This window comes from Protopterus annectens, chromosome 15.part0 (assembly GCF_019279795.1).
Source record: "Protopterus annectens isolate FY-2018-M chromosome 15.part0, PAN1.0, whole genome shotgun sequence".
Classification (NCBI taxonomy): domain Eukaryota; kingdom Metazoa; phylum Chordata; order Ceratodontiformes; family Protopteridae; genus Protopterus; species Protopterus annectens.
This window is the reverse complement of record NC_056749.1, coordinates 696722539-696749700: the sequence shown is the minus strand read 5'-3', so window position 1 is coordinate 696749700 and position 27162 is coordinate 696722539. Positions and strand designations below refer to the sequence as shown.

The 27162-nt window shown below is 44.2% G+C and overlaps 1 protein-coding gene across 2 annotated transcripts in view; it reads right to left on the bottom strand.

The window, feature by feature from the left end:
* LOC122790015 (mitochondrial poly(A) polymerase) overlaps positions 1-27162 on the bottom strand; it is an 894403-nt gene that overhangs the window by 172308 nt on the left and 694933 nt on the right. The gene's annotated exons all lie outside the window — the stretch shown is intronic.

Below are 27162 nucleotides of genomic sequence, written 5' to 3'. Positions count from 1 at the left end.
CTTGGTAAGTCAATGCTGTGTCCCACAAGTTCATGGCTAGTCTGCAGAGGGGGTAGGAATGTGTGCCCCCCTGCTTGTTTATGTACCACATGACTGTAGTATTGTCCGTCTATCAGTTGTTGTCCTGGATGAAGTAGATCCTTGAAGGCTGTCAGGGCATTCTGAACAGCTAGCATCTCTTTTTGATTGATATGTAAATGCATTTGACTTGCGGACCATGTGCCCTGAATACATCTTACTGCCATATGGGCCCCCCAGGCATAATCTGATGTATCTGTTGTCAATGTCTGCCTGGCTGTGGGTATGGTGAATGGCTGTCCCGTGTTGAGGTGACAGGCTTTTGCCCACCATCGAAACTCCTGTTGCAGGCAGGGAATTAGGGTAATTATAGTTTCCAGGCTGTGGCAATGTTGAGTCGAAACACTTTTTAGATACCATTGAAGTTTCCTCATATGCAGTCTTGCATATGGAAGTAGTAAAATGCAGTATGCCATGAAGTCCAAAGCCTGCAGAATTTTTCTTGCAGATAACTGGGTCTTTGTTGCCAACATTTTGAAATAAGTAGTCAGTTGTCTGCGTTTGTCTCACGTGAGATAAGCCATCTGGGCAGTTGTATTTAAGCTTGCACCCAGGAAAATTATCTCTTGAGAGGGTACGAGTTTTGATTTCTTTTCATTTACTGTGTACCCTAGACCTGTTAGTAACCTTTTTACAAATGCCAGATGCTGAAGTAGAGTATCCTTGTTCTCTGCTTGAATAAGGCAGTCGTCCAAGTAAGGATATATTTGTATTCCTCTTTGTCTGCAAAATGTAATCACTGGTGCCAGGCATTTTGTGAAGACCCTGGGCACAGTAGATAAGCCAAAGGGCAGTGCAGAGAATTGGTAGTGCATTGAGCCAGCTATAAATATGAGGTATCTTCTGCATAATTGTCTGATTGGGACATGCAGGTATGCCTCTTTTAGGTCTAGTCACAAGCCAAGCCTTCTTGCCCAGCATGGGCAGAAGCTGCTGCAGAGTTAACATTTTGAATTTTGGAATATCCAGGAATGTGTTTTGGATATACAGGTCCAGTATTGGTCTCCAGATTTTGTCCTTTCTGGGTACCAAGAAAAGCCTTGAGTAAAATCCTTGTCCCTGCTCTTGCTGTGGTACTTGTTGAATGGCTCTCATGTCCATGAGGGATAAAACTTGCTTTTGTGCCTCTGCCCATTGATTGCGTGACAGGTCTGGCATACCGTTTGGCCTTGGCAGGGTGTGAAAGTGGAACCTGTAACCTTGAGATACGATATTTAAGACCCATTTGTCCTGGGTGATCATGTGCCAATTTTGTGAAAAAAATGCTAGTTCCCCCCCCAAAGGAGCTGCCAGAAGATAAGTGCTTGGTGTTGGCAGGGGAAAGTAGAAGCACCCCATTGCTTAGGCCTGTATGAGCCTTGGGGCTGTGGTCTGCCTATGGGGCATCTGTATCTGCCTCTTTATGGCCTGTCTGACACTGGAAAGGACCAATTCTTTGTAGGCCAGTTCCTGCTAAATCTGGGAGGCTGTACCTGTAAGAAATCCTTCACTGTTTGCATAGATTTAACTTTGTCCTCCATTTTCTTCAACACTTCTTCTGCTTTAACACCAAACAAGGTATCATGTTGTAATGGAACATCTAAAAGTTTTGCTTTAACATGATCAGGCAGATTCTGTTCTTTTAACCAAGCATGCCTCCTGATGACAGAACATGTAACTGCAGCCCTGCAGGAGGCCTCTAGAGAATCAAAACCACATTGCAAAGTATGCTTTCTGACTTGCTCAGCTGCATGCAATAAATCCTGCATTTCTTTGTTTTCTGCACATTCTGAATTTGTCAACATTTTGTGTTTAAGCAGTGACATAAGATATTGCTGATATTTCAGCATATGAAACTGACAATTTAAAGCTCTTACAGCCAAGGTAAATAAATCTTTTTCCCCCATCTGTCCAGGGCCCTTGAATCCCTATCAGAGGGAATAGGTTTTTTTTGCAGTGGAAGCCTTGACCCCCTTGGGACCCTGAGAAATAGTTTCTGGGTCAGCAGCAGGATTTTTGTAAAGAAACGTATGTGAATCCCGAACCCTGTAGTATCTGTCTGGCTTAACAGGAGCTGGTGGTAAAAGAGTCAGGAGATGGACCGGACTCTGTAAAAACATAGTCTACAATATCTAAAACAGGAAGAACAGAAAGGGGCCTGTGCTGGGGTGATAAAAGGAAGTATCTGAGCCTTTTCTTGGATTCTGAGTAATCTTGGCTCTCCCAATGGAAATGCTCCCTCATAGTATGCAGGGTCTCCCCAAAAGAATAATCCCCAGGAGGAGAGGCTGAAGGGATAGATTCTTCAACATCAGAATCATCATAGGGAGGGAAGGGAATATTCATTTTCAGAAGAGGAATCAGAGGAAATGGAAACCTGATCTGAAGATTAATATTCTATCTCTAGGCCTCTTACCAGGAGCGTGATGGGAACCCCTGATCAAAGTAATTAGGTCTTCAGCCATTTTAAGCATCTGTTTTTTAGGCATGGAGGCCTGTCCGGGAGAATGCTGTACTGTTTCTTTGTCTTTAGAGCTGCTTTAGTTTTTGCCTTTGAAGCTGAAGTTGGCTTTACATATAACTGTGTAGGCCTGAAAACACCCTCAGAAGCCGATGCCTGCTTAGCGGCTCCAGACCCATCTGAGGGAATTGTTTCCAATACCTTGAGTTTCCAGCGGCCTAATTGACTCTACGTGGGAGTCAGAAGCAGCCTGTGGCTCTGAGGTAGCGGGTGTCAGGGGCTGCGAAAGCGCCTCACTGAGAACTGGCGACAGGCCTAGCGGAAACCTCGTCATCGGTTTTGGACCTTGGATGCCTGTCCTTTTATTTTCTTTGCGCATTTTATAAACTCCGGTAGTCGGCTGTTCCGATGGCATTATATAATTAAATCTTCAGCCAAAGTAATGAAATGCAAAATCGTACCAACGCTTAATAGTGTGTTGGTTAAATCTAGCACAAAACTGATAACTAGCAACGTCGTGGTCAGGGCCTAGGCAAGGAATACAGTAAGAATGACAATCCTTATGAGGTATTTGCTTCCCACAAGAAATGCAATTATTAACTTTTTCTGACATCGGTCTGCAGCAAGAAAAAAGTTTCTCCAACAGGGTACTTAGCTTTAATAAAGACTCCGGATCTGAAATTCGAATTTGAAAATCTCAGGAGTCGGCTGACCGGCACTTGTGAACTGCTTTTGCTTCGGGCACCACGTGGCAAGAAAGACTGAAGAATATGGCGTCAGATGCATACTTTATACCCCTGGCGCACTGACGTCAGGGAGGAGGCGACAGCAACTGACACCGAACCTAGACTTTGGAACTTGGGCCGACTGCAGGTAGCCTGCCAGCAGGATAACCCAATTGTAATGACTGCAACAGTGAAACACATGTCTCGTGACATGGGCCAAGTAATTCAGCGCCCTGATCGAAAAGGTAGCTGAAGCATACACCCTCTTTCCCTAGGCGGTCCATCATCCATGACTCTCGGTCAGGAGGGTGGACCAAGGAACTTTCCTGAGATAGTTCCCCTCATCGTGGCTGCTGCTACCACCATGGCATCCACTGGGGAGCCCTTGTTCAAGGAAGGCCTGTCAATGGGGGCACTTAAAACCTTATTGGGGCGCTTGGAGATTGGCTCCACAGTATCTGGTTCCTTCCACTCCCATGAGGTGATCAAATCCACTAAAGGATCTGCGGGAGAGGACACCCAAGAAGTAGAGAGGCCCATGCTGAAAGCCTCCAGAAACACAGACTCATCAGAGGAGGGCTTGGGGGCAGACCAACCTCCCCGCTGGTGCAGGATCTCCATGATGTCTCCAAAGGAGGCATCATCGGGAGGTGATCTTAGGGAGCCCTCCCCATCATCTAAATCTGTGTCCTCAGTTAGGGACTCAGGGGAGTCCTCCTCTTGCACGTATGAATGTCAGGCACATCTCCAGTGGGGCTCTCAGGGGAGCGCTCGCAAGTCATCTGTTCCTCTGGGGGAACCGTCTGGGGCTCTTCAGGCACGGGCTGTCCCTCTGGTAAGACAATGGGGACCATAGACAGACCTGAGGGAGTCTGGGTGGAGTCCGATGGGGCGGTCAGGGGTCTCAAGCCGATGGAGAGGATCCTTTCTACCACGTTGAATGCTGAAGGAGAGCAGACCTTCTAGGAAGCTAATACAGAGGCCAGTCTCCCAGGGTCCGACACAAGAATTGGAGCCAGATCCGAAGTGGACAGAGCTCTGAGGGAGTGAACCTGGCTCGATAACGTTGGAGCTGATGGAAAAGGTTCCACTCCCTCGGATCCGACACCGAGGCTCCGGCTCAGACAGCGGCTCGGATCTAAACTAGTCAGATCAGAGATGCTCCAGGCAGCTGTCTGCGTTGAGGAAATAAGGACAGTTGGCGCCGACCCTCTTGACCAAGGCCAACCTCGGATCAGAGAACTCCGAAGCCGAAGGTCGAATCGGGGAAGGAGAAATGGGTTGAAAAAAGGAAGCAAGCTCCCCCATTCAGAGGGATGGGGGCTGGCAAGACCCCCATTTGGATCTGTGTATGGATAAAGAGCCTCATCATCTTATCCAGATCCATGTCCTGGCAGGTCGGGGAACTGAGGCCCGGGAGACTGAACGTGCCTCCTCTGGCTCCGGGGAGAACCTCTGAGACAGAAGCCAAGGGGAGTCATGGATCCGTGCAGACTTGCTTGGGGACATGAGGTCCAGGGACCTCTTCCTCTTTTCCTTCGTCTTCGACTCGCTCTCCCTTTCTCTACCTCTCCTCTGCTCCACTAACACAGGCTTAGATGCAGGCATTTGAGTCCCAGTCTGGGAGGAAGGGAAGGCCAGAGGAAGAGAAGTGGGAGAGGCAGTCACAGCAGCCGCTGTGACTGAAGACGAGGAAGGAGGTTCAGTGGCAGGCAGAAGACCTTTGAGGGCCAACTTGGCCTTTCTATCTTTCAACACTCAGGGACTGAACCCCGCACAAATGGAGCAATCCATACTAAGGTGGGCCACACCTAAGCACAATACACAGTGTGTGGCCATCCGCTGGGGACAGCTTATGGCCACACTGTGTGCAGCGCTTAAAGATAAGCTTTTCAGCCATTTTACAAAAAAGAAAGATGTCTTAAAAAAGACAGGCAAAAACTTTCTTTCTTTAACCTAACAAACACACACCCACTTACCACACTAGACTAGAGACAACAGTAAGGGGGGAGGGGCACCACCGACAAATTACTCTAACTATAACAACAAACCTACAGTCGACGCCAAAGTGATGGGAGGGGAGAAAGGGTACCTACACTAAACTGAAACGGCTAAAAGAACAACATTTTTAAAAACTTACAGTAAGAAATCACCCACTGCTAGCTGGAGCTCTGGAGACACGATGTATTACAAATCGCGGCAAACGAGATCTGGGGATGGAAGGCAGTGGAGGTGTATTATGGGTAAGGGGAGGAAGTCTGGAGCTCGGAGCTGATGCTAGTAATATTTGCCAGCTCGGATCCGTATTCCCACAAGTTGAAGACCAAATGAAGTAAACTACTTCAGATCAGAGGAAGTTATTATAAACTACAGTAAGTATATGTAAATAATAATAGAGAAGTTATACGAGTTATGTTGCATAAAACAAATAGACCACCTTTTAGGATCACAAAACAATTCAAACAGCTAAACAGCCAAACAGTTTCACCCTTTGCAGCCAGAATTATTAGACAAATGCCCTCCTACAGCCTCAAAAGCCATAACCACAGAGCTCCCTCATTACAACCCCTTAAACAAAACTCCTTTGCACAGAAAGTACAGTTGTGTAAAATCTTAGCAGATGTCCTTCTCTTCATTGTAGCAGTCTTCTTAACATGAGGGATCCCCTGCCAAGGGCAGTCTGACATCCAGCCAGTATACCAAAGCCTTTAGGTTAAGGATACGCCGTACATCACACATATGTTCCCTGCGTTAGGTGTAGGACATTAAAGTGATGTCCAGATGTATCATCCTCAGAACTGAGAGCCTCAGGAGGTATGCCAGACCTAGGATACCAGAGGGTAACATACACATCCACAGGGACAAAAGACCAGGGGAAGGAGAGAGGGAGCGAATAATGCAACAGTGAAGAGAATTACATCTACTGTTATGGCAAGAATTTACAGAACTGTACTATGTCCTTCCATTTCACTGTTGCAGTATTCTTAACATGAGGGAGAGGGCAAAAGCTCAGGAAGAAGGCCCAGCAGAGCCTTCTAGAAACCCATGAAGAATGGCTCTAGGAAAGCCAGCTTTAGCCCTGTATATGACATCCAACTTGTAGTGCTTGGTAAATGTATGCACAGAAGTCCAGGTAGCTGACCAAACCCTTGAAAAAAGCACCAGAAGAAACCACAGCCCTAGTAGAGTGAGCTTTGCCCATAGAAGAAAGATTCTTACCATAATAAGAATAACAAAGGCAAATGGCTTTAGAAATCCAAGAGGAAATGGTCTGTTTGAAAACCACAAAACCTAATGATATAAGATGAAAAGTAACAAAAGCTAATCAGATTTTTGTAAAGCTTTAATTTTGTCCAAATAAAATCTGAGTTGTCTATGCATTTCCAAAGTGTGTAACACCTTCTAACGGATAACGGAGAAGGGAAAAAGTGAGCAAATGAATAGACTGATTAAAAGACAACTCATTCACCACCTTAGGCATAAAAGGATTAGTACAAAGAGACACTCTGTCCTTATGAAAAACTAAAAAAGGAGGAACAGCCATAAGGAAATGAAGTCCAGACACCTGTCTGGCAGAAGCAATGTCTAACAAAAGAAGAGCCTTCCAAGAAAAATGTTGTAAGGAAGCTGACGCTGCAGGCTCAAAAGAGTCCGAGTCAATTTCTCCAAAACAAAATTAAGATCCCAGGAAGGAGGGACTGGATTCCTGGGAAGTCTATTATGAATGACACCTTTAAGAAACTGTTTGGCCTAGAACCTAGAGGGCAAAGGAGAAGCTAAAGACATACAAGCAGAAATAGCTGAGAGGTGGGTTTTTAACAGAAGAATATGCCAACATAGCATTGAACAATTCATACAAATCAGAGAGAACCAATGGAACATCCACAGTAAGTGGGTCCAGGTTATAAGTGACACACCAAACAGAAAACCTCTTCCCCATTTGGACAATAGGTCATCTTCAGAAAAAAAGGTGCTATAGGGAATCAAAATCCTATCACCCACAGTGTCAGTTGAAGAGTGGACAGGTGGGGATGGATGAGAGATCTCCTTGTCTTGTGTTACAAGATCCACCCTGTGAGGTAACTTGTGATGACTGCTCTTGGCTAAATGCAGAAGAAGAGGGAACCAACACTGTCAGGGCCAAAAGGAAGTAATCAGCAAGATTTTGGGAGCATCCTGTTTTATCTTGCACAGGACTTTTGGAATTAGAGGGGAGGGAAGGCATAAAGAAGCATCCCTTTCCATGAAAAAGATAGGGCATCCACCTTCCAGGCCAGAGGACATGGAGTCCTGGCAAAAAAATTGAGGAAGTTGCCTGCTCAGAGGGGAGACAAAGAGATCTACTTGAGAAATACTCCACTGATGGGAGAATATTCAGAAATACATCCCTATGAAACATCCACTCCTAAGACTGTGTTATGGACCTGCTCAAGGAGTCTGCCATAAATTCTGACATGAACAAATGTACACCACCCGAAGTGACACTTGGTAATAAATAGCTAGCTAGCTCCCAAACCTGAACTGACAATCTACAAAGAAGACAGGACCTTGTTCCCCTTTGTTTGTTGACATACCACATCACTGTGATGTTGTCTATAAAGATCTTTAGGGGCCCAGGGGAAAACAGAGGATGGAAAGCAGTTAGAACCAAAAGAAGAGCTTTCATCTCCTCAATGTTGATATGCTCCTTCTATTGCTGAGACCACCAGAGGCCTTGCACCTTTACATTTCTGAAGGAAGCCCCCCCAACTCACATCTGAGGTGTCTGTGAACAGCTCTTAAGAGGAAAACTGAGGTTGAAAAGGACACCCTGGATTCAAAGTCAATTGGAGAATCTACCACTGAAATTCCAACTTGAGATATGGAAGAAGAGGAAGTGGAAACTCTAGAGGATGAGAATGCTGAAGCCAAAATGACTTTAGATACCACTGAAGCTTTCTCATGTGCACTTTGGTGAAAGTAAACATGGGGATGGTGGATGCCATGAATCCCAGAGCCCCCAGAAATTCCCTGGCTGAAATTAAGGCCAGAGGAAGAAGGGACTGAAAAAAGGAGATCAGAGTCAAGGTAGGCTGCTTGCATAGGAACAGTCTGGATCCTGCATCTCAAAAAACACATGATCCTGTCACGGGGACAGGAATGACTTTTTAAAACTTAGATTGAATCCCAAGCTTTGCAACACAGCGATGGAAAACTGAAGGTGCTGTAAAAGAATCTCTGGAGAGGAGACTTAAAATAAGCAGGCCGTCTAAATAAGGAAAGACCTGAATGCCCTTGAGCTTACAAAAAGCAATCACAGGAGCTAGGGATTTGGTGAATACCAAAGGGGCAGTAAACAGGCCAAAGGGCAAGGCAAAGAACTAAATATGCCAGGAAGCAACACAGAAATGTAAATACTTCCTGAATAGGAGATGAATAGGGATATTGAGGTAAGCATCCTTGAGACCCAGAGAAACCATAAAAGCCTGAGGAAGCAGCAAAAGGAACAAGGTCTGAAGGGATAACCATCGAAAGGAAAGAACCTTCTGAAAGGTATCCAGGTGAGAAAGATCCAGAATGGGTCTTCCAAGAGCCCTCTTTCCTGGGGACCAAAAACATTCTGGAATAACTTCCCTCTTTGAGCACCTGGAACCTCTTGGAAAGTTCCCAGAGACAAAAGACCCCGAAGCACCTCTGGAAAAAAAGTCCAACTGGTCTTGAGGTGGCTGAGGAATTCCCATAAAAGGGGGAAGAGATTTCTAAATCACTAAATACCCTTGGTTAATGATGGAAAGAACCCCAGAACACTGGGTTATGCTTAACCAAACAGGAGGAGACTGAGAAAGATGGTGCGAGAGAGGAATGTGGCTGGGAGGAACTGGGTAGTCAAACAGCAACATGTTTATCAGGAAAGGAAGGCTTCTGAGCAGGAGGGGTTTGAGCAGTCTGGGCAACCCTCTTACCAACTTTCTTGCCTTTAAGAGGAGGACAAGACCGTCTTCCAACAACAACCAGTTTATCGGGATAGTTCCTTAGAAACTTTGGCACAGGGGGAATCAAAAATGTTTCAGGTCATGTAACTCCTTGCCTTTTTCCTGAAGGGATTTGAACAAATCAGTAGGAGCAGCACCAAACAAAAATGTGTTGTCCAGAGAAGCATCTATCAACTTAGCCTTAATATCATCAGGCAGAGGTTGAAGCTGTTGACAGGAGCACCTCCTTAACACACAGCCAAAAGCAGCAGCCCTAGAAGAAGCATCTGCTGCATCATAACTACATTTAATGGAATGGTAAGCTACCTGTGAAGAAGTCCCTAACAGGAATAAGGCAGAAGTTTTTTCTCTCATAATCAGGAAGGTCAGAAATAACCTGGAAATCCTGAGAAAGAAGAGCCAAAATACATCTGGTCATGTCAGTGTGATAATTAACAGCCCAAAAGGCTAGGGTAGCTGAAGTATAAAACTTTTTACCCATCCTTTCCATAGTCCTGCTGTCCTTATCAGAAGTAAAAAAGCTTGGTAGAAGGCAGTAATTTAGAAAGCTTGGCAGATGCTACAGAGATCACCCAAGGGTCAGCAGATGGACACTTATAAAGGAATTTGCAATCATCAGGCACTTTATAACATCTATCATTTTTTTAAGAGCAGGGGGCTGTGAGTCAGAGGCCTGAGGTGCAGAAGAAAAGGCAGCCAATAAAGCAGCCACAACAGGAGGACCAGCAGAAGGTCAAGGAGACTCCATTTGAAGGAACTCATAATACCCTCTCTGAACTTCAGATGCTTGGGCACAATCCCATTTAAAGAATTCCATCATCCTGGAAATAGTTATCCCCAAAGGAAATCTTGAAAGGAGACTCCGGGCTAACAGACTCCTCTTCCTCAGAGCCAGAATCCAAAGCAGAAGAAATTTGAGAAGAATAGGCCAGGGATTCCTCAGAGAAATCCTGTTCCCTAGTTCTCTTGAGGGGGGGAAGATAACCGATGAGGAGATAAGATAGAAACCCCCTGAGGAGGCTTCAAGGCCATAAGAGCATTGAACAAGTCCTGTGTACATTTTTGCCATTCACTTTGAGGATCCTTAGGAGCAGGAGAGAGATGTTTTGTGTTCTGCTTCTTTTTTAAGGGGATGTCTGGCTTATAAAACTTAGAAGGCTCCAAAGTTGGATTACACTCAGTAATTGTAGTTGGGACTTCTTCCCTCACCCATATCCAAGGAACCCCCTTATGGGTTCCCCTGAACATCCAAAGTGGATGTCTCTAAGGCTTCCAACGACATGCAAGAAACTGGATCCATGCTGGCCTCTGAACCAGTTGCAGCAGAGGAATACAGCGCAAGAACTGGACGATCCTCTAGGCTTTCACCAGCATCAATTCAGATGTCTGGCAGAGGTGGCACAGCAGAAGAATCTGATCTGACTTTTTTGGCCTTCTTCAAATACAGCTGACTCTCAGAACGGGAAGTACCCTCCATAGCGTCTTTTGCTAATAGCTTTAGATGCTAGTTTTCAAGATAGATGACTAGGGATGAAAGACTACAGAAGGTCTTTGGAACAACAGCCTGACAAGTAGCGCAGGACGTATGGTCATGAGAAGCACCTAAACAAAACAAGCTCTGCACTTGACAGTTTTTATGGGGAATCTGTCTCCCACAGTGGCATTTACCCTTTCTGGATGACATGAAATCTGACAACAACACAAAAGTAAGAAAAAAAGGATAACTTAAAAAACATACAAGACACTTATCTGGAGATGGCTGGTAACCAGCAAATAACTCGAGTGATCAGACCAATGATCAAAGATGGTGTTTGGACTTAACCTAAAGACTTTGGTGTACTGGCTGGATGCCACTTGGTAGGAGATCTGTCATGTTAAGAATACTGCAACAGTGAAATAGAAGGACATCAAAGCTTCACTATGCTAGGAACCAAACTCTGGGAATTTATCCACTCACACATTTTTACAAATTTGCCAATGTCACCCATATGCCCACACAGTACGGTTGTGTAAGTAACCGTGGCATAACAGTAGATTTTCGAATGGATTACTGCTGTAGTAGACTTAGCTACATGGGTTATATTCTGCATATGATATAACAACTGGCCAGCTTCCAAAGCTTAAGGACACCTTTCGTGTGCTCAAACCATTGGTAACTCAAGCTCGGTAAGGAAAAAGTCAATGGTCTGAACACCAAACCCTTCAGAGCTTTTGCGCCACCTGAAAAAGGGAAACTAGAGCCCTGAAAGAAGTCAATACTAGGTACACAAAGAATGTCACTGCCCTGGCAAACAAACAAAAAAAATAATCACATGAAAAAGGAGGATGGAAGGAGGGAGCAAGCCACTACTGCAACAATGATATATTTGAAGGCTCCTACGTCTGTTTTTATGGTTTGTTCCGAGTTTTCTCATTTTTCTTCGTGGCTTTGTGATTTTTTTTAGCTACATGGGCAGAATACCAAAACTTAAAAAGTTTGGGAGGAGGAAGAATGAGGGGCCATGAGCCTGGGAGAATGACCCTATCAAAGCCTACTCCAGACCAGAAAGGAGTTTACTTTGAAGTGCTTTGTGACAGTAAGTCTAGAGGACCATGCTGCTGCCTCTAGAATACTTTTGGAGTCTGTTCCTTTCCAAAAAGTCACTGAAGAAGCCAAGGCCCCAGTAGAATGTGCATTGACCCTGCCTGGCATTGGCTTATGTGGGAGTAACAAAACGAAAAGCATGGGACAGCCATTTACTTATTGATTTATTTATTTACTGACATTAGATTACTGGGAAAGTCAAAATGAGTAGGCCTGGGAAGAAATGCTCCAAAATATTACAAAAATGTTCTAAGAGCAATAACTTTACAATCTTCAAAAATAATACAATAAAACACAAATTAAAAAAAATACAGTTTAAACATTTATACCAAATTAGAAATATAAAAATATTGGTTAAGAATAGATACAAGTTATACAACAATGATTTAATATTTACAGAAATTCTAGGCAGTTCAGGGAAATCAAAGATAAATTAGTGAAATACAAACAGAAATTGCAATATGAAGTGGGAAAAACAAGGTTACTGCATACTTAAGATAGGGAGAGAAACTGACTGAAGTAAGAAGTGAGTGAAGCAGGGGGAATAAGGTGTAGTAAGGTATGAACAGGTACATGTTCATATTTAGAGATACAACTTATCCTGGGATTGAGCAAGAACAGAGCCAGATTTTGGTTAGGAATTCTTTCAGGATAGTTTTAAAGGACTGGAGGGAGGGTACTGACCTGATGGATGCAGGTAAGGAGTTCCAGGCCTTAGCAACATGGTACGACTACAAATCACGCCCAGCAAATTTGAGAGGTGACTGGAGAGGAATTTTTTGTCACTGGATCATGATGACTGGGTAGGAACATAATTGTGTAGAATGATATTTAGAGCTGAACAGGTAGATGAATGCTGGATAACTTTGTAGGTGATGAGAAGCTTTGTATGTTAGTTGATGGAGTAGTTCTAACTAATTTAGGCTTTTTACTGCTATACACTGGTGGGTTCTAAAAGAGGTATTTTGCTGCAAATTTAGCTGCTTTATTATACCATCATTCAGGTTTTGCTTTTTATGATGCATGGAGGCTGGTAAGAATGGGAGCACCATAAAACAGTGCGGGGAGGAGGTAGGTAGTGGCAAGTGTAGTTTTAACTGTGTCGGTGAAAAGGTTTTTGGCTTTCTAATGCATCACCAGTGATGATTTTTTTTATGCAAGTTTGTATGTGCTGGTTGAATTTAAGATTTTCATCCATTACCATCCCTAATAATTTGCTAAGGGAAGTACCTTCAATGGTTATATTATTAAGAGAGTGGATTTTAAACTTTGCTTTTTTTCAGAAAAGAGGGATCTGGGTAAAAAAGAAACATTTTTTGGGGGTTGAGCATGAGTTGTGAGTTAACAAAACATTTTTTCAGGGCTGTTAGAGCTTCTCGAGTAATTTTCTGGAGATGTGCCAGGTGTCTGATGTACATACGAGTGTGGAATCATTTGTGCACGGTATTAGGGAGGCTTCTTTTGTGGATGTGTGAAGGGAGTAGTGACGACCCACCACTGGACCAGCAATCAAGGAGCCTCAATCTTCACCACTGGCAACAGCAGGGGATGTACACTGGGAATATGACAAGTACACACACATTCTTTCCAGATGCAGCTCAGTTAAGTGGTAATGCTTGGTGAAGGTGTGTACAGAACTCTAGGTTGCAGCTTCTAGGATGTCCCGGGCAGCGACTCCCCTGAGAAATGCTGTAGAGGTTGAGGTAGACCTAGTGGAATGAGTTCTGATCCCCTGTGGGGTAGGTTTCCCATGGTGTTTGTAGCAGAAACGGATGCAGTGTGCTATCCATTTAGAAATGATTTGCTTTGAAATGGCCTTGCCCTCTGCCCCTGTCTAAACAGGTGACGCAGTAAGAATGGAAATCTGTGTGAGGTATTTGGTTTCCACAGGCAAAACAATTATTAATTTTTTCTGACATCGATTAGAGCAAGAAAAAAGGATTCCCAGCGGGGTACTTATTTTTTAGATGACTTCAGGTCTGAAACTCGAATAATGACAATTTCAGGAGGCGGCCGACTGGCACTTACGAACTGCTTCGGGCTCCGCTCGGCAAGAAAAGCTGATGTAATTGCGTCGGCTGCATGTTTTAACCCCCTGACGTCATGGATGTCTTTGTTCTGGTAGATGGGGAAGAATACTGGCAGCTCAAAAGACAGATTTAGGTTACTTTCTGACATAACCTTTGGAAGAAATGAGGGGTTAGTGCATAAAGAAACTCTGTCTTTATGGAAAAGCAGGTAAGGGGACTTTGTGGACAAGGCTTGCAATTCTAAGACTCTTTTAGCTGAGGTGATAGACAATAAAAAGTGTTTTTCAAGACAAAAACTTTAGATAACATGTGGCTGAAGGTTCAAAGGGGGAACAAGTGATGTTTGTTAAAACGAAATTCAGATCCCATGGAGGAGATGGATTTTTGTAAGGCAGATCATCATAGTTCCTTTCAAAATGTCTTTACAGTGTCTGTGTGACATGATACTTAAGCCATTTTCTCCCACATGGTAGTTTGAGATTGCTGCTAATTGAATTCTAGTAGAAGAAGCTGACGCACCTTCATGAAACAGTTTCACAAAAAATTCCAGGATAGAATGTATAAGGGGGCAGAAAGGGGTCTATTTACCCTTATTTCAAACCTATTCCATTTACTGTTGTATAATCTTTGTGTAGAATTCTTATGGGAGGACAACAAGATATGTTTTACCGGGGAAGAAAGAAGAGGAAACCTGGCAATCAAGGAAACTGGTGCAGCCAAGCTGTAAGTTTGAGGTTTTGAAGGTCGGGATGACCCAATCCCGATGGATGCATCAGTAGTTCCAGAATCCATGGTTCATCCAGATGATGAGGCTGTAGGAAAGGAAACCAGATCTGATGAAGTCAATAGGGAGCAATCAGGATTACTGAGGTCTCCAACAGACTGGCTTTCTGCAAAAACCTGGGAATCAGAGGAATCAGAAGGAAAGCATATAGAAGTCCCGGAGGTCAATCGTGAAGAAGTGCATCCCTTGGTGACTCCTCCATAGGAGGGATCAGTGCAAAATAGTTGCTGCATTTGGTACTGGTGGGCGAAGCAAAAAGATTGCAGCAAGGCTGGCCCTATTTTTGGAAAACTGTTTCCACTACATTGTGATTGTGCCACTCATGAGGCCATAATATGGCCCTGCTCAATTTGTCTGCAATCACGTTTGATCTTCCAGGGATGTGCGTTGCAATCAGAAAACTGTTGGAGGATGTTGCTCACTGCCAAACCCTTACAGCTTCTCGACAAAGGAATAAGATCTGGTTCCTCCTTGTTTGTTAATGTACCAGACTACTGACATATTATCTGACTGAATTGCTATCGTTCCTAGAGGGACAGTGTTTTGAAATGCTTACAATGCTAACAGCAATGAACTCATCTTTAGGTCATTTACAGGCAGGTGAGCCTCATGTTCCTGCCAGATGTCTTGGACTGTGTTTCCCAGATAATGCCCCCCTCCACCCTATCTGAGAAGCATCTGTGTTCACCGCGGCTTTGGGGGGGGGGGTGAAGGGATGGCCTAAACTGAGGGAGAATGAATCCACCACTTTAGATCCTTTTTGCAAGATTTGGTAATGAGGATCTTGTGCAACATTGGTAAATCTAGAATTGACCATTGTGCAGAAAGTAACCACTTAAGCATCTGCATATGTAGATGAGCTACAGGAATAAGTAAGATAGATGCTGCCATTTTCCTTAGAACTTGTAGCACTTGTTTTGCACTGGCTTGAGATTTCTTGATAAGCATTTTCACATGTAAGTGAAGATCGTGTACTCTGTCGTGAGGAAGTCTTGCTATAGGCATGCTTGTATCTCTCTCTCTCTCTGCTCCTATAAAATTTAAATTATGAGATGGCTCTAGAGCAGATTTGTCACAATTTATGGTAATGCCTAGACAGGAGCAAAGCTGAAGTGTATAGTCCCTGGTTTGTAGCAGTTGATACCTGGTCGGGGCGGTTATGAGCCAGTCGTCCAGATGTGGAAACATCCAGAATCCTCTGCATCTCAAGTGAGAAGCACCTACTACCATGCACTTGGTGAACACTCTGGGGGCTGTAGTGATACCAAAAGACAGAGCTCGAAACTGGAAGTGACTGGCTCCTAGCTGGAAGTGCAAGAACCTTCTGGATCGTCTTTCCATTTGAATGTGGTAGTACCCCATCCTGAAGGTCTATAGAGCACATCCAATTGTCTTTTTCCAGGAATGGAAGTACTGACTGCAGTGTTACCATCCAGAACTTGATTTTCTTCACCAATTTGTTTAGTTTGCTAAGATCCAATATCAGTCTCCAGTCCCCTGTCTTCTTTGGAACTAAAAAGAATCTTGATTAAATTCTGGATTCTCTCTGGTCTGCAGGGACTTCCTGGATGACTCTCTCTGAGCAACTTTTGAATTTCTAATGTTGCTTGTTCTTTTTAACTGGGCAGAATGTCTGGAATAGATTTGTTTATGGGAATGGGAAAAGGAAAGGGAATAATATACTGTGGATATTATGTCCTGCACTAACTTGTCATTGATTATGTTTTGCCAGCTTCAAGATGCAGTGACAATCTCCCCGGCTGCCTCCAGAGGCAAGCAGTCAGGCAGTTCCTCAGGAGCACTGAAAGGTTCTGCCAAAGAAAGATTCTCTGGAGCCCTGATTCTGCAGCCCTCCTCTGCCACAGGGCAATACCTTCCATTACTGTTCCCTCCTCTGCCCCTGGGGGAACTTCCACCCTGTGTGTCTTGGTAAGACCTCAGAGATTTTTTGAACCACATCTTTCCACTACCTCTCTGACCCTTAGGAAATGATCTGGTGGGTATGGAAAAATCCACTCCAATGGCAGGCAAGGTCTTGCCCACCTGTTCTCACCGGGTTAGCATTTCTTTTACCTTGGGCCTAAAAAGAGATGAGCCATTGAAGGGATCAGTAATAAAGGAAGACAAAGCGCTCTGCGCATCGCAAAGGCGCATCCAGGCCTGACTCCTAATGGAGATGCCTGAACCAGCTACCCTACTCACTCCATCTGCTGCATATGAAATGAGTCTCATGGATGAGTTGACTACGGAGTTGAGGGTAGCGAGGCATCAGCTACAGCTCCTTGGAGGGAGTCTGATGGTTCTTTTAGCAGATCCCTCTGACGTCTGGTAAAACGGAGTGAGATAGTTCAGGGATTGTAATGTAAAAGCCACTGAAGAGAAGATGCACTTCCCATACTTATCCATGGTCCTGGAATCTTTATTAGGAGGATGGATACAGGAACTGGTTTCAGAAAGTTCCTTTTTCGTGGCAGCCGCCATGACCATGGCATCTACTGTTGCACCTCTGGTAAGAAAGGCTTGATACTTAGGGGCTGCAATGTACTTGTCTGGCCTCCTAGGAGTGGATTCTATGGAGTCTGTGGTCTCCCAGGCCTTCCAAGAGATTAACTGAATAAGCCCATCAGAAACCGGTGTCACCCATAAAGTTGAAGGGCGAAATCCGAAGGATTTCAGGAATACCAGCTCCTCGGCCGAATGGGAGGAGGACTGCCAGTCACCTCTCTGTTTCAGAATTTCCAGGATGTTTCCAAAGGAGACATCCTCAGGAGGTGATCGTGGGGAACCTTCTGCTTCACTGAGGTCGGTATCCGAAGTGACAGACTCCTCTGGGGAGTCCAGATGCTTTCTCTTGCATGATCTTTTCTGAGGGACTTCCTCAGTGGAATATTCTGGGAAAGTTTCAGAAGAGGGGGCAGTCCTCTGGGAAACACCCTGAGGCCTTGGATCCCTGCAGTCCTGTGGAGGGAGGTGATGAGTTAAATACACCTGCGTTGTTGAGACAGGAAGCTCCAAAGGAGGCTGCACCTGAGACTGAGCAGTAGTCATCACCTTCCTCATAACTTCAAAGGCAGACCGGCCCTGTCTCGCTGAAGCTCCCTGACCTGACAACACAGATGCTGGAAGCAAGAGAGCCCTCAGCGCAGGAGAAGGAAGCTCTGAAGAAGAGGTGGGAGCCAAACTAACCTGCGCCAAGGCCCCAGAGACAGAGTCAGATCTGAACTGGCTCAGAGGACTCGACGGGTGAGTGTAGGATCCCAGCGGTCTCCTGGTCCGACTGAGAGGAGACGCTCGGGACGGACATCAGATCCGAGGAACTAAAAGGTCCCAGACTGATGCAGACACCAGCTGGATGTCAGAGTCTTCTAACTGCAATACTGAAGGACGGATCATAGGAGGAGTAGGTGCCAAAGGGGAGGGATGAGTCTGATCCATCTCCTTTGGGTTCAGATCCAAAAGAAGCTTGGCCAAGGCAGGTGTCTTGAGGAGCCTCTGCACCACCCTATCCACAGCTTCATCTTAGAGACTCCTAGTAGACCTTGTGGACAGTGTTGGAGATCTGGACCTGGTAAGAAAAGGTAATGGGAGCCTGGACATATTAAGTTCCAAGGATGGGGATCGACTCAGATAGCAGTACTCCATGCGCAATGGGGTCTTCGGAGCCAATTCTGTGGATGATTTCAAATCTAAAGCCTTTGACTGTTCTGAGGAAGTTCCTGGATCTGTATAAGTTGTCTGATCCGTAGATGCTGCTGGAGTAGACACCTTTGGTTGCTTTGCTCTCAGCTCCGACGAGGCTTTCAGAGCCAGAGAAGGCTGTTTCCCTGACCTCTCAGCTCTGACAGATTTAGTAGAGGAGGGATTGGAAGAAGAAATAGCCTCAGAGAAAGGGGATTTGATTAACCCCTTCAAAATCAATTTGTTCTTACATTCCATAAGCGCCCTTTGATTAAAGGCATGGCATATGGAACAAGATTCTTGTAGATGGAGGCCCCAAACGGTATACACACAACATGTGTGAATCACTGAAGGACATCTTCTTGCTGCATTTCTCACATTTCTTAAATCCTAACAGCTTTCCTTCCTTTTGGGACATATCTGAAAGAAGCCTGAAGAACAAACAAGAGAAAAAAAGTACAAATAAGGAGGAAAGGAGGACAACGTGCAAAAGTTTTTTTTTTTTTTTAAACTACAGAAGGAGGAAGGGAAGGGAAAGTCCTCTAATTTAAATAGACTTTGAGGGGAAGGGAGGGAGAAGTCCTCTAACTTAAACGGACCTTGTGGTTAACTGCTCTCCAAGAAAAAACGAGTGGTAACCAGATAGGAAAGGAAAGGATTTAGTCCTAAATAACTAGAAAAATACTAAGGGAGAGAAAGAAGGAAAGAGAACGCCCTCTAACTAAAAAAACAGGTGTGGGAAAGGAGTTCTACATCGCTAACTAAAAACAGACGCTAACAGGGAGAAGATTACTAACTAGGGCACTATCTGGAAGAATTCACAGAGAAAAAAAAGTTAATAAGGAATTACTAATTATATGGAGGTATAAAGCTATAAAAATATGAAAACTTAGCCCAGAGCTTGCTTGAAGAACCTCTTTACAGTGTGGGAAATGAGATCTGGGGAAGTTAGGGAACTGCATTATGGGTAGGGGAAGGAGGCCCATGAGCTTTGAAGTCCTCGAGCTTTTGTAATGGCCGAGACAGATCCAACACATCAGATCCAGCTCCATCATTGAGAATAAAGGCGAGACTGTCAACAACATACTATGTTGTGTGCATGGGATAGGAGCTCTTCCTGCAGGAAACAGTTTAGCAAATGTTTCTGAATACATTTTTTGTGTACTTTCGGGGGGGGGGGGGGGGTTAAGACTGCTATAGGTCTGCTAGTGATGTCTGTTGAATTTCTTCCTTTGTGAAGACAGATAACGTGTGATTTTTTTTCCCAGAGAGAGGGGAGCATGGGATTCCTGGACTTACCTATTTATAAGGACTGAGATACGACAGGCAATACTACTGGTTGCTATTTTAATGTATTCGTTTGAAAGGTCATTAGCTGAAGCAGAGCATGGTCCTAGTTCAAGAATAGATTTACATAGGATGGGGACACAGGTTCGAAGGTCAGTTACAGAGAAAAATCAGTTTATAGCTGCTACAGAGAAATTAACAAAAAGGCATAATGTAGAAATGGTTTTCTTTCATTTACTGAATGCAAAACACAGGTAACTAGGCTGAGTAGGTAACTGGCACATACAGTATAATAAATTGGTCAAGTGAAAAGGCAGTGGACCCCTTACTAAGTAGTCCTTACAGTGCAGGTCTCTGTTTCTGGGGGGAATGTCACAGCCACTTTGCAGCACAGGGAGGGACATATTTTACTAATTATAAAAAAGCTCTTCATATTAAACTTACTTACAATGCACAATGACAATATTTTCAGTGAAAACATTTGAGAGTTAGACCTTGTAGTAGAGCTCCTGTAGTATCAGACTCAGGGTGGACGAAGTGATTGCAGGTTCTGAATGGAAAGAAAAGAGAAACTCTACTAAACTGTAATATTATAGGGAGGCAATAAAGTTCATACTTATTCCTATATAGGGAGGAAGAAAGTACAGTTGTGCACACTTACCATAAATGTAGATGTTCGAGTGAATTCACTGTTGCAGTCATTACATTTGGGTTATCTGCTTGCAGTAGCCCTCAGTCGGCCTGATTAACAAAGTCTTGGGTCCTGCATCGGTTGCTGTCCCTTCTTCCATGACGTCAGGTCATCAGGGGTATAAAACATGCAGCTGACGCCATTACATCAGTTTTTCTTGCCCCAGATGTCAGGTGCCCCCCTAATGGGAAGCAATTAAATTTATAAATACCAGAATATATCTCCAACAAAAAAATCAAATACATCAAAAAGCTTTTAGAGCAAAGTAAGTGAGAGTAGAGGTATAGCCAAAAGAAGAAAGGGGGCTGGAGGGAGGGTAACCAGGACTGCAACAGTGAATACACTCGAACATCTACATTTATGGTAAGTGTACACAACTGTACTATGTTCTTTGTGTTTCACTGTTGCAGTCATTACATTTAGGAGATTCCCAAAGCTAAGGTTGGGGGAGGAATTTAAATAGAATTAGGACTAGCTATAAGGTCCTGCAAGACTGAAGTGGCAAAACCAGCTTTGGATTTAGAAAAAATTGGCAAATGATAATGCTTGGTGAAAGTATGTACAGAACTCCAGGTAGCAGCTTCTAGGATGTCCCTAGTAGGGAGGCTGTAGAGGTAAATGCAGCCCTTGTTGAATGGGATCGGATGCCCTATGGGATAGTTTTTCCATGGTGCTTATAGAAGAAATGAATGCAGTGGCCTATCCATTTTGAAATGGTTTGTTCTGAGACAGCTTTCTCCTCTGTCCCTGCAGCAAATGCCCAGTTGCTCAGATTTCCTTTGAGGTTTAGTCCTGTCCAAGTAGAATCTAAGCTGTCTGTGCACATCTAAAGAGTGCAGTATCTGTTCCCCTTTGTTCTGTGTGTTTGGAAAGAAGGTAGGCAAATGAATGGACTGATTAAGAGCCACACTGGATACCACCTTGGGCATGAAGGAGGGATTGGTTCTGAGGGACACCCTGTCTGCATGAAAGATGATGAAAAATTCCACTGGCATAAGGGCCTGTAATTCAGATACCCTTCTTGCAAAATTGATTGCTAAAAGGCAAGCTGTTTTCCAGGAAAGAAATTTTAAATCTGCAGTAGCAGCTGGCACAAAAGGAGGAAGAGTGAGTTTCTCCAAGACAAAGTTAAGATCCCAGGCTGGAGTTGGAGCTCTCCTGGGTGGCCTTAAATGTTTGGCCCCTCTGAGGAACTGCTGGAGCAGTGGGTGAGAGAAGAGGGGAAGCTCTGTGCTATAATGAGATGAAATGGCTGAGGCATGAATTTTGATGGAGGAAAAAGACAAGCCCTTATGAAGCATCTCAGTCATGTATTGTAGAATCTGAGGTAAATTGGGCACTGCTGCGTTCATTGCTTGAGATTGGTTCCAGACACAGAATCTTTTCCATTTTGCAGCATAAGATTTTCTAGTACTAGGCCCCCTTGCCTCTAAAATGATATCTATCACTGATTTACTGACGGACGGTAAAGGAGTGATTAGGTAATTAGCCAGGCTGCTAGGTTCAGGGTTTGCAGCTGAGGGGGCAGAATCTGGTTCTCCTGCTGAGACAACAGGGAAGGAGTCTGAGGCAGGTGCCATGGAGCAAAGCGTGATGCACTGCATAAGAGTGGGTACCAGTGTTGGCGAGGCCAGTCTGGTGCAATTAAAATCGTCCTTAGCTTGTCCTGTTTGATCTTTAGTACTACCTTGGAGAGCAGTGGCAGAGGAGGAAAGGCATTAACTGATAGGTTTTTCCAGCTGAAGGTTAGAGCATCCATTTTGCAAGCTAGCTTGTGGGGAATCCTTGTGCAAAATTTGTCCAGTTGATGGTTCTGGGGGGAGGCAAACAGGTCTATATCTGGGCTCCCCCATTTGCTTGTCAACATACTGAAAATCCTTGGTTCCAGTTGCCACTTGTGTGGGTCCATGAGGTTTCTGCTTAGTCCGTCTGCCAGTGTATTTAATTTTCCTGGCAGGAACTGAGCTTGTAGATTCACTTGGTAGCTCAAGGTTGTGTTCCACAATGCCATGGCTTAGTCTGCAGAGGGGGTAAGAATGTGTACCCCCCTGCTTGTTTATGTACCACATGACAGTGGTGTTGTCCGTTTTTACCATTAGTTGTCCTGGAAGAATGTGGTCCTTGAAGGCTGTCAGAGCATTCTGTACAGCTAACATTTCCTTTTGATTTATGTGCAGGTGCATTTGACTTGGGTTCCATTTGCCCTGAATGCACTTCCCTGCCAGGTGAGCCCACCATGCATAGTCTGAAGCATCTGTTAAGATTGGGCGGCAGGGGGTAATGTGAATGGTAGTCCCCTGTTTTGGTGACAGGCCTCTGCCCATCAAAGGAACTCTAGGCGTAGGCAAGGTATGATAGGAATCCGTGTTTCTAGATCCTGTGAATGTTGACACCATCGGCTTTTGAGATACCACTGTAGTTTCCTCATAAGCAGCCTTGCATATGGAATTAGAAAAATGCAGGAGGCCAAGAACCCCAAGGCTTGCTGTATTTGCCTTGCAGATAGCTGGATTTTTGTGGCCACTTGTTTGAAGTAAGTTGTCAAATTAATCTGTTTCTCTGGCATGAGGAACGCCATCTGGGAAGTTGTATTCAAGCTTGCTCCCAGGAATATAATCTGTTGGCAGGGTACCAGGTGGGATTTATTTTCATTTATGGTGAACCCCAGACAAGTCAGTACCCTTTGAACAAAGGCCAGATGATTCAAAAGAATGTCCTTGCTTTTTGCCTGAATTAGACAATCGTCCAGGTATGGGTATATTTGAATATTATTTGCCTGCAAAATGCAATGACTGGAGCTAGGCACTTTGTGAATACCCTGGGCGCAGTAGATAAGCCAAAGGGCAGTGCAGAGAACTGATAGTGCATGTAACCTGCTTTGAAGTGTAGGTACCTTCTGCAAGACTCCCTGATAGGGATGTGCAGGTTTGCTTCTTTTAAGTCTAGTGTTGCCAACCATGCATCCTTGCCTAGCATAGGAAGCAGCTGGTGAAGAGTCAGCATTTTGAATTTTGGAATCATCAGAAAGGTGTTTAGAATCGAAAGGTTCCGGATAGGATGCCATGTATTTCCTTTTCTGGGTACCAGGAAAAGTCTTGAATAGAAATCCTGTCCCTTTTCCTCTTCTGGTACCAACTGAATAGCCCTCATGTTCCCTTTTCCTCTTCTGGTACCAACTGAATAGCCCCCATGTTTAAGAGAGAAAGTACTTGATTTTGGGCCTCTGCCCACTGATTTGGGGGTAGATCTGGCCACCCGCTTGGCGTTGGTAACGTGTGGAAATGAAATCTGTATCCTTGGGACACTATATTTAAAACCCATTTGTCCTGGGGAATGAGTTCCCAGTTTTTGGCCTGCAGACCAATCTTTCTGCCTAAAGGAGCATTCAGTTGGGAAGTGCTTGGAAGTTTTAAAAGCAAGTCATTGAGACAGTTTTCCATAAGGGGGAGTCTTACTACTCCCAGGTTTGGGTGCAGAAACTTCCCACTGCCTAGCCTTGTGTGTCCCTTAGGACTGAAAACTGGGATTTCTGCTGTGTCTGGGTTTGGCTTGAGAAGACCTGGAAGGGGCTGTAAAGGATCAGTTTTTAGAGGGCCAGTGCCTACTAATTCTAGGAGGCTGAACTTGTAAGAAATCTTTAACAGTTTGCACAGATTTAGCTTTAGCTTCCATCTTTTTAAGAACTTCCTCAGCCTTGTTGCCAAACAGGCGGTCCCGATTTAAGGGAGCATCCAACAATTTAGCTTTAACATGATCAGGCAAACCTTGCTCCTTAAGCCAAGCATGCCTTCTGAGCACAGACCCAGTAACATCAGCCCTGCAAGAGGCCTCTAATGAATCAAATCCACATTGCAAAGTATGTTTTCCAACCTGTTCAGCAGAATGCATTAAATCCTGTAAATCTTTATTTTCAGCACAGTCAGAAATTAGCATCATTTTCTGTTTAAGCAATCCAATAACATGTTGTTGATACTTTAACATATGAAACTGGTAGTTTAAAGCCCTAATTGCCAAGGTTGCAGAAGTGTAAACTTTCTTACCCCATCTATCCAGCGCCCTGGAGTTTCTATCAGAGGTGGGTAGGATTGTTATCAGTAGAAGCTTTAATGCCCTTAGGTCCCGGTGAAATAGTCTCTGGAACCACAATAGGATTTTTAAAAAGGAACTTGTGAGAATCAGGAACCCTGTAATATCTGTCAGGTTTTCTGGGAGCAGGAGCAAAGAATCAGGGGCCAAACTAGATTCTGAAAATGTATCAACAATGTCTAGTACAGGAGGCATAGCTAAAGGCCTATGCAGAGGCAGGAGTAAGAAATCCCTAAGCCACTTTTTTGAATCAGAAAAATCCTGGCTTTCCCAGTGGAAATGCTCCCTTAGAGTATGTAGGGTCTCACCAAAAGAAAAATCCTCTAGAGGGGAAGCAGAGGGAATAGAGTCCTCTGCATCAGAATCCTCATAAGTAGATAAGGGCAAATCCAGATCATCAGAAGAATCAGAAAAATCATACTCCTGTTCAGAAGATTCATAAACAACTTCAGTCCTAGGTCTCTTAGAAGGGGGAGGTTGGCTTCCCCTGATCAGAGTTATAAGATCTTCAGCCATTCTTATAATTTGTTTTTAAGGCATAGAGGCCTGAGCATGAGGCCTGGGCATCGGTTTCTTAGGCACGGTTTGAGATTTTGCCTAAATGAAGAAGGAGGCGTCGGTTTAATATGCAAGTCCGTAGGCCTGAATACACCCTCAGAAGCCAGAGCCTGCACAGCGGCTCCAGACCCATCCAAGGTAGAGACATCCACAGGTTCCACAGTTGAAGCATCTTGCAGCATACCGGACTTCGAATGGGTCTCAGTAGAGGCCTGCGAGTCAGAAGTAGCGGGTATCAGGGGCTGCGAAAGCGCCTCAATGAGTACCGGCGAACTGGCGACTGGCTTTATCTTTGCGTTTTTTTTAAATCTCGGTAGTTGGATGGCTAACTGACGACATTTCTGGATACTTAAACCTAGAACCGAAATATTTAGAAGCGAACATATACCGATGACGGATAGTGCACGGATTAAATAAAGCACAAAATCGACAGCAAGGGACTTCGTGGTCAGGGCCTAGGCAAGGAATACAGTACGAATGAAAATCTTTGTGAGGCATTTGCTTTCCACAAGTAATGCAATTATTAACTTTTACTGACATCAGTAAGGAGCAAGAAAAAGTTTCCCCAATGGGGTACTTAGCTTTAGTTGAAGACTTCGGCTCTGAAACTCGAAAATGAAAATTTCAGGAGTTGGCCGACTGGCACTTGCGAACTGCTTCTGCTTTGGGCACCGCACGGCAAGAAAGACTGATGTAATGGCGTCGGCTGCATGTTTTATACCCCTGATGACTTGATAAGAAGGGACAGCAACCGATGCAGGACCCAAGACTTTGTTAATCAGGCATACTGAGGGCTACTGCAAGCAGATAACCCAAATGTAATGACTGCAACAGTGAAACACGAAGAACATCCACAGTCAGTCAGAGCAACAGAAAATGGAGTACTGTAAGAGTAGACAGACGGTAAAGGATTTTTGGAAACTGTCTACTTTTATGCTAGCTGTCCTTTTTTCTAAGCTTCATAAGAAATGAATAACTGATCAGAATTTTTGAAGATTCCAGTTCTGTCAAAACAGCATCAGAGTTGTTTGCGGACATCCAGAGTATGAGGAATCTTTTCTTCCTCATTTTTAGGTTCTGAAAAGAAGATGGAGATATGGATAGCTCGCCTCAAAGTAAACTCTGATACAACTTATCCATAAATGAAAAATTCATTCTCAAAGAAATACTACCTTTATGAAAGATGAGATAAGTTTGACTAAACCATGACAGCATGCAGCTCAGACACTCTTCTTGTAGAAGACAGAAGCAATCAGCAAAACTGTTTACTTGTTAAAAACCTCAAATCAGACTGAGTTGGTTCAAATGGCGCAAATGCTAATTTTTCCAAAATAAAATTAAGATCCTAAGGAGAAGCCACCCACTTTTTAGATGAACAGGTATACATAACTCCTTTCAGAAACATCTTGACATGGTAGTGCAGTGAAAGAAGAGGAACCCATGGGTAGACATGTGGAAACGGCTAACAACTGAACTTTGAAAGAAAAACAAGGCTACAGGATAGCAACTCACAGATATATTGGAGAACCAAAGAAATGCTAGCTTTAAAAGGGTATTGGTACTTAATGTGGCTCCAACTAGAAAACCTTTCCATTGGCTAATGTGTGACTTCTTAGTAGCAGGTTTCTTTGCCTCCTTTAATACCCGATGCATTACCTCAGAAAATAGGTGCTTAAAATGTATTAGAATTATATCATGCAGCCAATCAGTTGAAGTTGTTGAAAGTTGGTGTGTAACAAATATAACAAACAGCCCATGTCTTGTGGGAGCAGGTCCAGTCTGTGAAGAAACTTCTGGTAATGGAAACTGGCTATTTCTAAATGAAGGGAGAACCACTGTTACCTGGGACACAATGAAGTCAACACAACAACCTTTGGAGAGTTCTTCTGAATCTGCAGAATGACCTTGGATATCAGTGTGAAAGGTGAAAACACAGACAGGAACACTCCCATTCAAGGACATGAAAATGCATCTGCTTTCCATGCTTGCCTGAAAGAAGTCATGGGAGTAGAATTTTGCCATTTATTTGCTGTGAATGGAATTGAACAGATCTACTTGAGGTGGTCTCCACAGTTGGAGCAAATCGTAGAAGGCCCCCTGATTTAATTTCCATTTGGAAGGGTCTGTCCTGGTCCTGTTCAGGTTGCCTGACATACAATTTTCCTTTGACAGTATAGAAGATGCCTGTAGAGTGAAACTGCTGAAAAAGCTATATTCCAGGCTACCATTGTTGGTCTGCACAGAAGGTA